The following is a 14,884-nucleotide window of genomic DNA, read 5'->3' as shown; positions in this document are numbered from 1 at the left end:
GGCAGTTTGTCTACTGTGAAACAAACTGTCTAGCAATGATTTATTTTTTTATGTTAAACCCTTTTATTTTTCTTCAAACTTTTATTCTCTTTTCTGGCTGGGAAAGATTTTGGAAAATTCTATTGGTAATGTCTGCTACTTCCTAATAAAGGTCTACTGACTGTGTTGAGTAAAAATATGAGCACATTGTTATAGTTCCCTGAATTTTGTCCTTCAATGTGTTGTGTGTCTTTTTTCTTAGCTCTTCACTTTGCTTAAGCGTGATTTAGGGAATGCTGCCTTTATTCATTTCCTTTTGGAAATACATGGATGCTACTGATTGAAATGTGTACCTTGAGATAATCAAGCTCTTCCTGATAATTACTTTATTTTATGGAAGGTGAGGCTTCTTTTGCTATCTGAGAGTAGTGCTTTGATCTTTTGTTCTGCAACATATTGGGGAAAGCAATATTAAAATACCAGGACAGTATAGAGGTAAGCATCACTTCTTATGTTAAGTTCAGGAGCACATGGAATGAAAAGTATTTTAGAAATTTTAACGAGTATCTTTTATCCTCCAGGGCTGTACCAGTGTCCTCTTTTTCAGATTATGGTACTCCTGTTTTGTTCTTGCTGTATTTGGTAGACTGCTTGTTTTTCCTTGATGACCCCTGTACTTATAGCCCTATAGTCTTCACCACAGAGCTGATGAGGCGCTTTCATTTTGACTGCAGTATCCCTGTGTATTACAGAGTTGAGCCCTGCCATCTAGGCTGCCTTTTGCTTCATTTTGCTCCTGATGTAACCCCCCCACCCCCACTATTCCAGGCCTGGCCTCTCATGACCAGAGACTGCTGACTCATCCTGGCCTGTGCCAAGCTGTGCAGTCGCTTAGTGATGTGGACAGGAGTCGAAGGACTAGAATGAGATCACTGAACTCATTTCACTTGTTGCTTACGGTACAGTCCAGCATGAGCTGGAAATGTAGGAACCTCAGCCTCTCGAGCAGAAAGAGTAAGTAGATTAAACACACCGCATCACCAAGTACTCAACAAGCAGTGGATGGGTGGCGGGTGGGGGCTTGCTTTATCATGGCCGTGGCTAGGGCATTCCAGTTCATCAGGAGTTTTCCTTTGTCCTCTCTTCTTCCTCTCCTTCAGTTACACCCCTTTTCCCCCTTTCCTGTACTTCCCTTCTGAAAATGTCCGAGTGGTACAGCAATGATCTGGGCTGAAATGAAATTTTACTAATAAGCAGCCTCCACAGAAAAACCTTGGAACAGTGACACTGTTGAAACTGCTTAGTTTAGTCTGTCTACTGGGAACTCACATGAACTTTTCAACAGAATTCAAGGGAATGAAAAACTTTTGTTGTTGTTCTTTCCTTTTTGATTCTCTTTTTCTTTCTGTTTTGAGGGAGGTAGTTTCAGGAGACATGGCTGAATTCTGGTGTGGTGTAAAGTTTTCCGTTGAGAGACAATAATGTACATTCCTCTGGCAGGACGGGATGGTTTTTTTTTTTTTTTTTTTCTTTTGCTGTTGTTTATTTATAAGACATTTCCTCTCAGTTAGTAGAAGTTAGATCGTAAGAGGCTCCAGTGATTTTCCTTCCACTTCCCCTCCCTAATTTCTGTGCTTCAGCACTCTGGAACACTGTGAACTCGACAAACTAATCAGAGCAGGGAGTTTAACGGCCAGGCCTGGACACTCTCAAGAGACTCTGTGCTGATTCTCAGTCGTCACTCCTTGGACCAGGAACCACAGTCCTGGTGAGTTGTGAGGTTCCAAAATTTGATGTGTCAAGGAGTCTATTCTTGGTATCTGTGAGGCAGGCAGGAAATAAAGGGTGTTTTTAAAAACAAAACACAGTTTTGTTTTGTTTTGTTTTTTTAAAAAAGCAAAAACTAGCAAACAATCAAACGGAATGATGAAAATTTGTAGAGTGCACAGCTGAGAGCACTCTGTGGACAATGGCAGAGCCTGGAGTGTATGCTCAGGAGAGCCTGCAGGCAGAGGTTTTATGCTGTCACACATGGCTGTCAGCCTTGACATGCCTTACAAACATGCTTGTGGAAGAAGGAAGATGGGGGAGGGTCAGGAGAGCACTGTTCAGGGTGGCAGAAGGGAGAAATGAAAGTGGGATTAATTGTGCACTTGAAGTTTCCCTCTACCAACTTTTCATGTATCTCTATGCTGAGCATTTATGTTACGTTCAGAGTACTTACATGCCCAGCTAAGCAGGAAAGAGAAACTGTAGTGAATATGGAGAAAAATAGAGCAAACAAAACAAACAAACAATATATTTTTTTTCTTTTTCCTTTTTTTATTTTTGCTGGAACTGTTCTTCTAAAGATCACTTTGTTAAGAACTCGTTGCTTTTAAATGTTGTAAAGCCTCTCTTTACCCGACTCGAAGTAAAATATTATTTCTCATATACTTTTCTTTGTTCATCTACATTCATGGCATTCAGCAAGAGAATGCTATGAAAACACTTATTTTGGTCCCAGGGAAATTCATCATCCTGACATAGGAAAACTATGACTGTCCTGATGGTTAAACCCGAGTATAGTATTGTCCTCAATATAAGAGACTGATTGAATGGGCTCTGGGAACTTGTCAAAGGAATGGAATGGGAGGAGTTGCATCCTATCAGAAATGAGGCTACCAGAGAAGCTACCAATTAAGCTTTCACAGCCAAAGTGAGAATTCCATGTCATTTCTAATAACTCTTACTCTCCCTGGAAATAAAATTTCAGGTAGAGTATGTGCTTGTCTTTTACCTCTGATGCCTATTTCATACTTTTCTTGAGGTATTTAATCTTATTGTGCATTCATTCTTTTTTCTTTTCTAATTTCAAGAATTTGGCATGTCACAAAATATTGTGAAAAAAAATGAAAAAACAAAAAAACATGATGGCCATAAAAACATGTGACTGTGTGGCAGCATCTGAAGTGAATTGCTCTTTGGAGGGGGGAAAGAGTCTTTGATGTCCCCAATATGGTTCTCATAGGCTAAAACTTCCCAGAACCACAACCCAGCCTAAGGGGCACTAATTCCATGTTTTTAAATATTTGAAAAGAGATGTTGTTTTGTTTTTCTTGTCTTTGCTATTAACACATTGCCAGTAGATTCCTCCTAGAGTTAAAAATGCTTTAACATTAGTTGATTTTTACATGTAACCAGATGTGTATAGTATATGTCATTTGTGTGTACTCTTATCCAAGCTGGTGTGGTGAGCCAACATAACACTGGTACTTTACTTTGCAAAAAAAAATTGTTTTTACTATTCTGGGAAGGTCAAATTCTTGACCATAGAACTCATGGATGCTCATATATCCAAGTGCCTTATGGAGTCTGTCTCCTACTATAGCCTCGCCAGAGTTTATCATTGCCCTCTAGGAAACAGAGTCTCCCTCCTAGAACAATTCTTATAATTTCTGATATCCATCAAATTTCTCAGCCATCATTGTCATAGAAAGCAGTTTTATTAGGGTCAATATGCCAAACTGAATGTACTCTATAAGTTTACCCATTTCAGTTAGCCCCTGTTAGTCATGACTACTACATGGTTTATGGTGTTTCTTGGATATTTTCCATTGTTTCTCTTATTTTTGAAGAAAAGGTGTTGAAGGGGAAAATGGTAAATTTTTTAAACATAGTACAAAAATATAACTGGCAGGTCCAGTGGCATAGCTCAGTGGACTAAGTGCCTACTTAGGCAAGTGCAGAGACCAGGGTTCGATCCCTGGCACCACATTCCACACCAGCCCCGCCCCCGAGTACACGGAGCCAGCCACTAAGTCCAGGCTTACTGATGCACGCCTGTAGTCCCAGAGTTGAGGAAGCTAAAAACAAGATCACTAGGAAGATGAGCTGTGTAGTGAGATCCTGTACCAAATACATTCTTAAAAATGTAACTAGTTCTTAGGCTATTACTACCAAGACTTACATAGGATATTGTGCCAACTGCCTTTAATGATAAGACTACACAGACTCCAAGCATAAATGTCTCTTAGTCCCAGGTAGGTACTCAAGGTTAATGTGGACTACACTGAAGCAACCTAGATCTCTTAACACTTTGACAACCTTTTATTCTAGAACAGTACAACTGCCTAGACAACAGTGGTAGAGACTAGGCAAATACAAGTATCTAAGAATACCAGTATGTCCCAAGAAATGATACTTTAAAAAACTAATCTGCCTGAGAGATTTACCTTATAGCTGGCATTCTACATGGTACATAGTCATGGAATAATTCCACAGCTAGCTGAAGTAGTTAAGGAGTCATATAAAGGCAAAGCCATGTGTTTCTTTGTATTTACACAGATGCATTAATGTTACCTGATTTTTTTCAGTACCATAATAAATAGTATACAAGCACTAATTGGTTTTCTAGTGCTCATCTGGAAAATTTGATTTTATTAAATTAATGAAGGTGTATGTTTTAAAGTATATATTTTCTTGGATGCATGCTTTAGATGAAGCACTGTGTATATGTTGCATTCCTTATGATTAGGCAGTCACAGTTATACACAAATGAAAATTCTAAGTAATACAATTGCAATTGCCCCAATAAGAAAATGTTCTTCTCTTTTGTACTGGAATGCTTTTCTGTATTTCTGTAATTCTCTAAGAAAGAGACATGTTTTTACACTTGATTATAATCAAAATGCTGAGAAGCAATAATACATTTTTAAAATTTACAAAGGATTGATTTATTGTATCGTATTATTGGGTAAATATGTTATCTTGTGAGCCCATTTATGGATGTGTATATATACAACAAAGCATACTTATATTGAAATATTTAAAATATGACTAAATATTAACCAGAATTGTTTTTGAATTCAAAAAATATTTTTAAAATTGACCATAAATGAAGTGGACATTTATGACATTGAGAAGATGGAAAATTTACACAGATATTTAAGAAGAGTATTGCAATGGAAAGATTTGATTAGTTGATAAGTTTGGTAGTAATCATTCATTAAATAAATATGTCATATTATAAAACTAAGTTCTATTACATGCAACTTCAAAATGTTAATTGCTATATCTATAAAGTATTAAAATTATGTAGGAGATTAGGTTGTTAATAATTGTCATAAAATTGAAAATATAGTTAATGAATTTACTTTGTAAGAATTAATATATATGAAAATGATTCCATTTATTTTAGTTTCTCAGTTATTTAGTTCTATATTAAATACCTTAATATAGTACTTCATTAACATATCACCATCTTTATAATTTTCGAAATACCTTTGCAAGATAAACAAGTCATCCTGTGAGGTCACAATTTGTCTCTGAAGCTTTCCATGATAACCCAAACTAAAAGTGACCTGACATTTGTAGTAGTTTGTTTTGTTTTGTTTTGTTTTGTTTTGTTCTGTTTTGTATTTTTAGGGAAGGGCCTACAGGGTGTTCACGGTCTCATTACTAGATTGGACTCCTAGTGATGAGCCTGTTTACAGTCCCCCAAGACCTGGGATTACAGGTGCATGCCACCACGCCCAGTCTCAATTGCTGTCTCAGCGTGCCCTGGGGGCAGGACCAGCATGGCAGGCCTGGGGATGGAACCCCTGACCCGTGCGCCTGCTTGCAGGCACTTTAATCCACTGAGCTATTTGGCCAGCCCTTATAGTATTTTAAAACTTAAAATATATAACTTATCAGGTGCTACCTTGAATTAAAATTTGTTTGCATGTGAGAAACTGCAAGTGATTAAGTTAAAGGGCAGATACTGTATGTTGTGTTCGTCTACTTTAACCAATGTCAAACTGCCTCATTGAATGAAAGATCACTGAAAGGTAATTAATTAATTAATCTCTGCATGCCTAGTACATCAACAGAAAATACATATTGTTTGTCATAATGGAAGAAACATGTCCAAAAAAGAGAATCAATAGATATTTCTTTCTGCCTCTTAAAACCCCATTATCATATCCTTCAAATAGTTGTGACCGCTATGTCCATCCTTTAGCTGAGGTAGATTTTTTTAATCCCCCAAAAGCTTGGGTAATTTGTGATGGAATATGAAGGTCTTCAATTATGGAAGCCATTTTTTAAAACTTATGAGGGTGACCCAATCCCTAGTTTTGTTTGTTCATGAAATTTGAACTAGCAGACTTACTTCTGATGTATCATATTAACAAAAAGGCCTCTCTGTGTTATGCCTGCTTACAGCCAGTCAGTTAGTTCTTCCTCTCCTCAAATTCAATGTCAGAGGAACTCGTGCTGATGTCAAATGCAGAAATAAGTGAAGACTGGCTATAAATGTCTTGTGAACTAGACAGGAGAGAGGGGGAGCAGGCACCACATTAAAGAGCAGAGGCAAGAGAACAGGCATCCAAATCATTTGTTCTGTCTTAATGAGCACTAATTAAATGCCCTGTTTGAGATAAATAATAGCTGAAAATAGCCAAGCTCAATTATTTCTGATCGATGAGTAGAGGAATTGGTAAGAATTGCTTAGTGCTGCTTCAGTCATTAAGCCACAGCATACTAACACATCTTCAAAGGAGAGGGACATCAAGTTGAGCCAGCCTCTACTGTACCATTTGCTAAATCCCCATTCTGCCACCAAGAATAATACCCTGCTGATATAAATCATATCTAAAGAATAATTTTGTATACTAAAAACTGACTCTAATAAGCAATAAATAAAGTCAACAACAATATTGAGCAAACTACACTTTAATCTCATCTATTATAAATGGTCAATCGACTTGACAGTCTCCACAACTAAATCTGATTTTGTCTTCTAAACAAAATTGTTTTGCAGAGCTTCTAATATACATAAATGGGATCTTCATTTTTATTTCTTTACTTTCCTTACTTACTCTCTAGTAAACTGAATTCCTAGTTATAATCAGAGGGAGAAAGAGAAGTAATTCACATAATGGATAATTAACCCTTGAACAATATAAAGTTAACTCTCCACAGACATGCCAAAAACTGAAATTTTTTATTGTTGAATTTGTTCTCCTTTGGGTGTTAACACATAGAGGACATTTCCATTAGCACAAACTTGGCACCATACAACCTGTTCGTCCTCAAGCTATAAATACCACACTCACCTTCCAGTTTATTCTGGCAGGATTTGTAGTATAGTGTCCTCCTGGGTAGTGCTATACAAATCAGTCTGAGGACAAAATTGTATGAGTGCCTAATCCACTTTTGAAAATGAAAGAAAAGGATCTGTTTTATGAAAAACACCAAACACAGAAAGACATAAACTGTAATAAAAAGTATTAGCACCTTGTACCTCCTGCTAATTGCCTTCCCTGGCAAGAGGAAACAAAATAGTATAATAAATGTTAAATCATAAATAGAGTGTAAGAATCCTCTCTGCCTTTCAATAGTGAATTAAACAAAAAGAGCAAACCTGAAGCCACCCATGTATATTTAGTTTAGTCCTAAATTAAGGTACTTGTCTACATCATTTGTCTCAGGGAGATTAGAGTATTCCTTTGACTGACAGTATTGTTCCAAAGATCAAAGTACAAAGACTATTTCTCCATTACATTCATTAAAACTGCATTTAACATTCATTCATAAAACATTTTGAACCCCTACTGTCAGTTATTTGTCTAGAAGCTAAAATTGATTGATTGATTAACAGATGTTTATTGAGAAGTTCAAAATATGTAGCAGGCTGAAGATCTATAGTTGATAAAAAACAGAAGTCTCTGTTCTTATAGAATTTACTTTCTAAAGAGATGATAAACAAATATAGTACATACATAAAATACATAGCAGGTTACATGGGAATAAGTACTGTAAAGACATAGAGAGGAAAGAGAAAGAGAAAGATAGAGGGAGCTAAGGTTAAACTTGCAAATAAGGCAGGATGACAAAGTTTCATTGAGAGGACAATGTTTGAGAAAAGACTTAATTGAGGCTTAATAATCAAGTTTATGGATATCTAGGCAAGAGTATATTTGGCAATAGAACCATCAGCTGCAGAGGCCTTGAATAGAAGGTTTCTGGTTGATCTCATAGAAGTTGAGAGTAAAATGGTATTTGCCAGAGGCCAGGGAGTAGGAGCAAGAAAGGGATAGGGAAATGTTGGTCAAAGGATACTAAAACACAGATAAGAACAGGAAGTTCTGTTGTGTTATTTCTCAGTACACTGATGATTGATAACAGTTATGAGCTGTATTTTTTTTAAAAGCTAGAACAAAGGTTTTTTAAAAAGTATTTTCACCATAAATAAACGATAAATGCCAGAGGAGTTATGCTTAACCTTATATAAACATCATATACTCATATAGAGTATTTATTGAAACATGATATATCATGTTAATATATACAGTATCCTGCTACAATGCTGTATATGGTTAGATTTCTAAATTACTGTGTAAAAATATGTAATTGTTTATTCCAATTCTTTTTACTTTTTTATTTTTTTCTTCATGTTCTGTAGGGACTTAAACTTTAACATATCAATACTTGATAGAAAATACCTGTTCCATGTTATGTCTAAGATGTTTGATATTCAGACAGATAGTGAGGTTAAACGCAACTGCCTATATTATAGGGTAATAATAATAAGCTTCTCTTCTGGAGGGTTAACAACTTAAGTTTGCAGACCAAAAATTAGAGAAAAATGAGGTTTGCAAGAACAGCCAACATTTTGGCCCTAGTCTTTCAAGGTCAGTGAAGACTCAGGACATAGGAAAACCTATACTGTAATATCATGTAATTCAGTTGTGTCCCAAATTTTCTGATCAAGGAGATTATGGGGCCAAAGAGTAAAGTGATCAATGATGTAATGTGTGCCTAATGAGAGTCACAGGGAGAGAAAACATTCTTTCAGGTTTTCACAGAGAGCAAATTGGTCAAGCAATGGCCGTGACTCATTCACATAGCTGACATTGTCAAAGGATCTATAAACTGTGGTACAAGGTTTCAGGATAAATACTGAGGGGATTTGACTGACATTGTCAGATACAAATGTTACATTTCTTGTTATATAGGTCTTGCTTTATCTTGATCTTAACTATCCAGCAGAAAAGTATAAAAATGAAGTATAAAAAGGAAAACCATATTAATATGCTGAGCTGTAAAAGACTCAAGTCAACAACTTCTGACATTGCCAGTCCTAGGGATAACCCACTACTATTATGGACTACTGGACCATATTGGAATATTTTGCTGAATTCACGAACCTACAATATTTAAATGACAATGGAATGCCCATCTCTGACAAAACTAAACAAAAAAAGGGATACAAATGAATGACCATTTGGTGTAGTTAGGATAGATATACAGCCACTTTCTCTTAATTCAGTGAATAGAAAGATTTGTACTAATAGTGTTTGTGGACAGGATATCATGTCTGTACCTTGTACTATGAATAACTACTAAGAAGACAACAATATGCAATGTATTAATTATTAAAACTGTCCTACTAATCGATTTTGAAACTGTCTCATTGCTATTTGTTTCTCAATAAAATTATTTTTTAAAAAAATATATATGGTATATATTTTATGTACCATAAAATAGAATTAATATGTTTTATGTATCAATAACAATAAATTTTATTTAAATTTTGAAATGAATTTTAAAACTCATATATATACATATAAAAATAAAGTGTTATACAACACAAAATATATCTGGCTCACACAGTGGCACATGACTATAATTCCAAGTACTCTGAAGGCTGAAGCAGGAGGATTACAATTTCAAGACCATTCTGAGTACCTTAGCCCCATCTCAATATAAATTTTTAAAAAGGACTAGGGATAGTGTTAAGTTCAAGACCCTGGATTCAATCTCCAGTACTAAAGAAAAATGTATCTTTCAAGTTTGTGTGATTACAAGAAAATATGGATGTCAGAGTCATAGTGGAAAAATGGAAGAATGGAAGACGTCATGTAACCGTAGGGGCTCCTCAGCTAGGCCTATATGTGCTATATGAATGTTTTAGCTTTGTTACTGACAACACAGAGACTAAGTAGGACACAGCCTTAAGTTCCTCTCTGCAGGCAAGGTAGAAACAAGTCAAAATAATATGGCATGCTGAATAACATAGCTTAAGGATGTTCAAGTAGCCTTAGAAACAAAAAAACAAAAAAAAAAGTGAGTGCTCAGCTAAATGTACCCTGGAGTGAAAAGTCAGGGTTAGTTTCACAGAAAGTAATAAATCCTTGCTAGACCTGAAAGATTTTCCCAGATGGTCAGAGGGAGGAAGAGAATTCAGTAAGAGGACCAGGAGGGCCAAAGGCACTTTAATAGGAAACAGTATTGTGAAATTGGGGAACAGTATCACTGTTGTTTAGTAGGGGAGTGGGGAGAAGTGATGTTGCTGTATATGTAGGCAGGGAACAATCATGTTGGGCATTGATTGCCATGCAAAGATGTTTTAACTTCATCTTGTAGCATTTGGGGAGCCATTGAAAAGTTCTAAGTAGAGAAGGTTAATGATCACATTGCACTACAGAAGATCACCCTAGTGGCAGAGTAGACGATAGATTATAGGAATGGGAGAATAGAGGCAGAGAAATGAGTTAAGAGGCAACTTAAATTGTTCAGACAGGAAACAATGAAACCCTGAACTAGGACAATAACTATGGGAATAGATACAAGAAGAAGAGACATGTTCAAGAGATAAGAGGCTGAATAGACACAATTTAATAACCTTCAGGCTGGTAATCCAGAGAAGAAAAAATTTCAGATTGTAGTCAAATTTCTACCTTACACAACTAAGCAAGAAAAGTGATAAAACGGTGTGTCTTTTTTATTTTGATACAGGAAATCAAACTCAGGACCTTGCACTTGCCATGCAGGTGCTGTGCCACTGGCCTATGTCACTAGCCAAGGAGTAGGTCTTATACAGAGAATAAATTTGCTTTTCAGTGTATTTAATTTGGGGATGTTATGGAGGCCCCTAGATTAATGTCTAGTAAGTACTGTAATTAGATTTAGTCAGGAATACTGGAGAGAGGTCAGGATCAAGCACAAAAGATTCACAGTGTTCTGAAACATTGTCATCATGATGAGAGTTATAATTATGGAATGGACAGTTCTCAAGTACAATATACTGAAAGATGGTAAAAGAAAAAAGATCTTTGGAGTATACCACATTCATAGAATGAAGAAAGAAAAAGGTTTCAAAAATTAGGTGCAACTTTTTATTATGTGCCACTCACTGTAGCAGGTGAAGATGAGCCAAAATGCCTGGCCCCCAAATCCTGTTTCAGAACTACTCACAGTTGCACACATATAAGAGGTTGTTATTACTCTCACAATTAGACAAAACTACCAGAGGAAATGTCCAAATGTAACAGAGAAAGTTGTGCAGAATATTTAATTAGCATCAAGGGAGATTTTTATAAAGAAAGAATCCTGGAAAGTTTGCTGCTTGAATTTTTTCTATACTGTTCATTTCTGATTTCTCTAATGCTTGTATGTGTATGTTCCAATGTTAGCATGGGTTCAAGGTATTGGCAAAACAAGCCAGGTGTAAATTATGGTAGAATTGAAATCGATAGTGCTTTGAAGCACTGGAGTGCCCAGTTCACATCAGGGCATGCGTCTGTGTTCACTGAAACATGGCTATCAAGTGCACCCCAAGTCATTAGATGTGTTATCCAGTGAATAACAGCATAATGATATTTTAGCAGAGCAGTGTTATGATAAATTCTGCTTTAGTGAAACCCCATATACAGAGCAATTTCTCCTGGCCGTGTACATTGCATGGCAAAGAAAGGATATCCTGCTGCGTATCAGAAGGCTGTAATTTCATTTAGGGGTTCTATTGACATCGTAAACTGCAACAGCAGAGCTCAAGTGGCTATTTAAGTCATAGTAACTTCAAGTTAAAATTACTGCCTGGTCCTAATCGCCACCTCCAGGGGATTCCTGCTTATACATATATGCTTTATATTTCTATCTTTGTGTCAATAAATACTCAATCACTTCAGGGGCTAAGGTGATAAACTGTCCTAAAATATGACAGATATCTGTCACCTTTGTAGCTGCTACAGATTCAAGGGCTAAAGCAGTTATATTGTTCATTGAAGGTCAAATGATAAAAAGGGACAAGGCACCAGCCCCCTCAACCCCCACAGGTTCACTGTAGAAGTGTTCTTCTTTTTATGCTGTATCATCCAGCATGCTGAAGCTAGAAAAAAAAAAGAACTTTCAGCTTTACCTAAACAGTATGGTTTATAGCCTGGAGTACTTCCTCCGTTCTTTTCCCCTTTTCCTTGACACAGGCTCACTTGTGAAAATACCAATACTATAGTCTTATTCTGTAAAATACAAGTTATATAGAATCCCACGAAATTGATTTCCTAGATATGTATCAGGGATTTTGACCTGGAGATATATTCATACAGAAAACAAGAATAAATAATAATTTAAATGTTTATATACATTCTAAGCAATTTCAAGTTATCAAAGAATATTTATTAGATGATGATTTGGATTTGTCTCATAAGTAAAGACTCAAAATTATATGTTTCTCTCTGATTTTAATGAAAATTTTGATACACATGTCCCCATGTAAACAATCAACTTTATCAAAATTGGACACTGCAATTTAAACTTCTATAGTCATTATGGCATTGGTGTTTTACTTGCTCATTCTCTTGCATGATCTTGGGATTCATCTGTCTGCATTCTATTTATTAAAAATACAAATAATACTGGACTATATGATTCATCATATGGTAGCTGCATTTTATAGTCATCTTATTCTTACACTGCCTTATAGAAGAGGGAAGATATGGAGAGGTAGAAGTTCACTCTTAATGAACTTACGAAGGCCAAAATTTTCAGTTTTTATATTAAGCTATCTGTTGTTCCAGTACTTCCAAAACAATACTTTCTTGGTTGCTTAATAATACAATTCAAAATTAAGTTCTATGAGCATCAAAGCCCTCTCATCTGTCACTATGATAACCTCATTATATGCCTAAGAAATATATTATGCCATTGTCATGGTTCTGAGAATGACTACTGATCTGGTAAGAATATCCTCAATCTTGTGTTATCCATGGGAATGTAAAGCACACATAATATGCAGACAGAACTAAGCCTCAAAATGAGGGATTGCAACGCTCTTACTGCTTTTCCTGGTTTAAGCAGTATATCAGCATAACTAAGAGTGCAGACATAAGAGCTATGTGACCTTGGGAAAACTATTTTATTCTCATTACCTCAATTTTTTAATCTGTAAAGGAAGAGGAGGAAGAGGATGCTGAACAAAAATTAATTTTTACCATAAAATTAGTGTGATGAATGCACAATCTAGTAAATATGAAATAGTTAAGCCAAGACCCAGTATATAGTAAACACTTAATGAACATTTGCTGCTGTTTTCATCATCACAAATATCATCTTTCTCATCATCACTTAATTCTGCACTATAGGATCATGTTTATACCTGTTAGTAAAAGCCTACGTACATGCACAGAGAATACACACACACACACACACACACACACACACACACACAGGAATGCTTGCGTGGCCCAGCTGCAGGCTCAAGCTGTACCTATATGTTAATGTCAGTATTACCCTAATCAGAGAATAAGGAGTCCGTGCTTTAGATGAAATATGCTTCGTACTGAATGTAACGTTAACACAGGTTTCAAGCCCCAGTAAAAGATCAGTCTATTGCTGGACCTCAGTCCTATTACCTACTCACACTAGCTACTCTCATCTAATTGTTTGAGCCACTCATGACTATTTTTTCTAAAGTATAAATTCTGTTAAGCATGGCCTAATCCAAAGCTATTTATGGGTCCATCATTACATTTCCAACCCAATAAATAAAATAAGACAAATGAACAAATCAGGGCAGGTCAGACAGCTCAGTGGACTAAAGCAACTGCTTAGGCAGGTGCAGGGACTGCTTTCGATACCTGACATGTGGGTGCCACCCCTGGGGCACACTGAGATGGCAATTGAGACTGGGTGGGTGGCATGCACCTGTAATCACAACACTTGGGAGGCTGAAAACAGAAGGACCATTATGAGTCACATCGGTGTAGTAAGACCCTGTAGACCCTGCACTAAATATTTTTTTTTAAAAAAAATGAATAAATGGGCTTCTTTTTCCAGCTTTCTACCTTACTCCCTAGTCCTGAATTCTTGGTGCACTGAATGTTCATCTTTTGGCTACCAAGGCTAATTTATCACTATTTTCAGTTATTCACATTCTTCTAGTCCAAATTACCTTAATTACTTTGATCTTCTTGCCTGATATAAAATGTCAATAGCAATATGCTGTCAGTATACCAAGCCTATTATCTATTCCTTCAGGAAACTGTGAACACCACTCTTATGCTTCTTCCTGTTTTGCCTATGTTTCCTTTCCATTTTGAACTTGAATTTTAATCTTATAAATCATTCATTATCCATCTGCATTTTAATATGATGTTCTTGGTTCACACCTTGATCCTGATCATATTATTCACATACAACTTTATACTACATTTATCATATTTTGAGAACTACATACTAATATCAATAAGTGAGTGAAAATCAGTATCAAACTGTGTCTGTGAAAAGCCGTGTTAAACTACCCCAGCAGATCATAAGCTATACCATTTCTCTCATCTCTTACAGTGGTCTCTTTTGTCCTTCATAATTATAAGAGCTCTTATATTTTGAACTAAGTCTGAGATGACCCATACCTCCTTTTTTTAATGTACTTAGTACAGGTCCCAGGGTCTCACTACACAGATCGGACTCATAGTGATCCTCCTGTTTTTAGCCTCCCAAATGCTGGGATTATAGGTGCACATCACCATGCCCAGTCTCAATCATTGTCTCCTCAAACCCCTGTCCCTTTGCATGCCTAAGCAGGTGCTTTAGTCCACTGAGCTATCTGGCCAGTCTATTTTTGTTGTTGTTGTTGTTGTTGTTGTTGTTGTTGTTGTTG

General features: G+C 36.3%; 1 protein-coding gene across 13 annotated transcripts in view; it reads left to right on the top strand.

Annotated features, from left to right (window-relative positions):
* Positions 1–14,884, top strand: part of Zbtb20 (zinc finger and BTB domain containing 20) — a 1,008,106-nt gene that overhangs the window by 672,800 nt on the left and 320,422 nt on the right. For 2 of the 13 annotated variants that reach the window (XM_023717594.1, XM_023717593.1), the window contains exons 1-2: positions 905–993; positions 1,620–1,747. The exons of 9 other annotated variants lie outside the window; for them this stretch is intronic. The gene's annotated coding sequence lies outside the window, so the exon portion shown is untranslated. Of the gene's footprint in view, positions 1–904; positions 994–1,619; positions 1,748–14,884 lie in introns of those variants that run through there. 2 more of the 13 variants (XM_023717595.1, XM_023717597.1) reach the window with 2 other exon arrangements.

Source organism: Octodon degus, unplaced genomic scaffold, assembly GCF_000260255.1.
Source record: "Octodon degus isolate 3935 unplaced genomic scaffold, OctDeg1.0 scaffold00053, whole genome shotgun sequence".
In the NCBI taxonomy this organism is placed as follows: domain Eukaryota; kingdom Metazoa; phylum Chordata; class Mammalia; order Rodentia; family Octodontidae; genus Octodon; species Octodon degus.
This window is presented reverse-complemented; position numbering and strand designations above follow the sequence as displayed.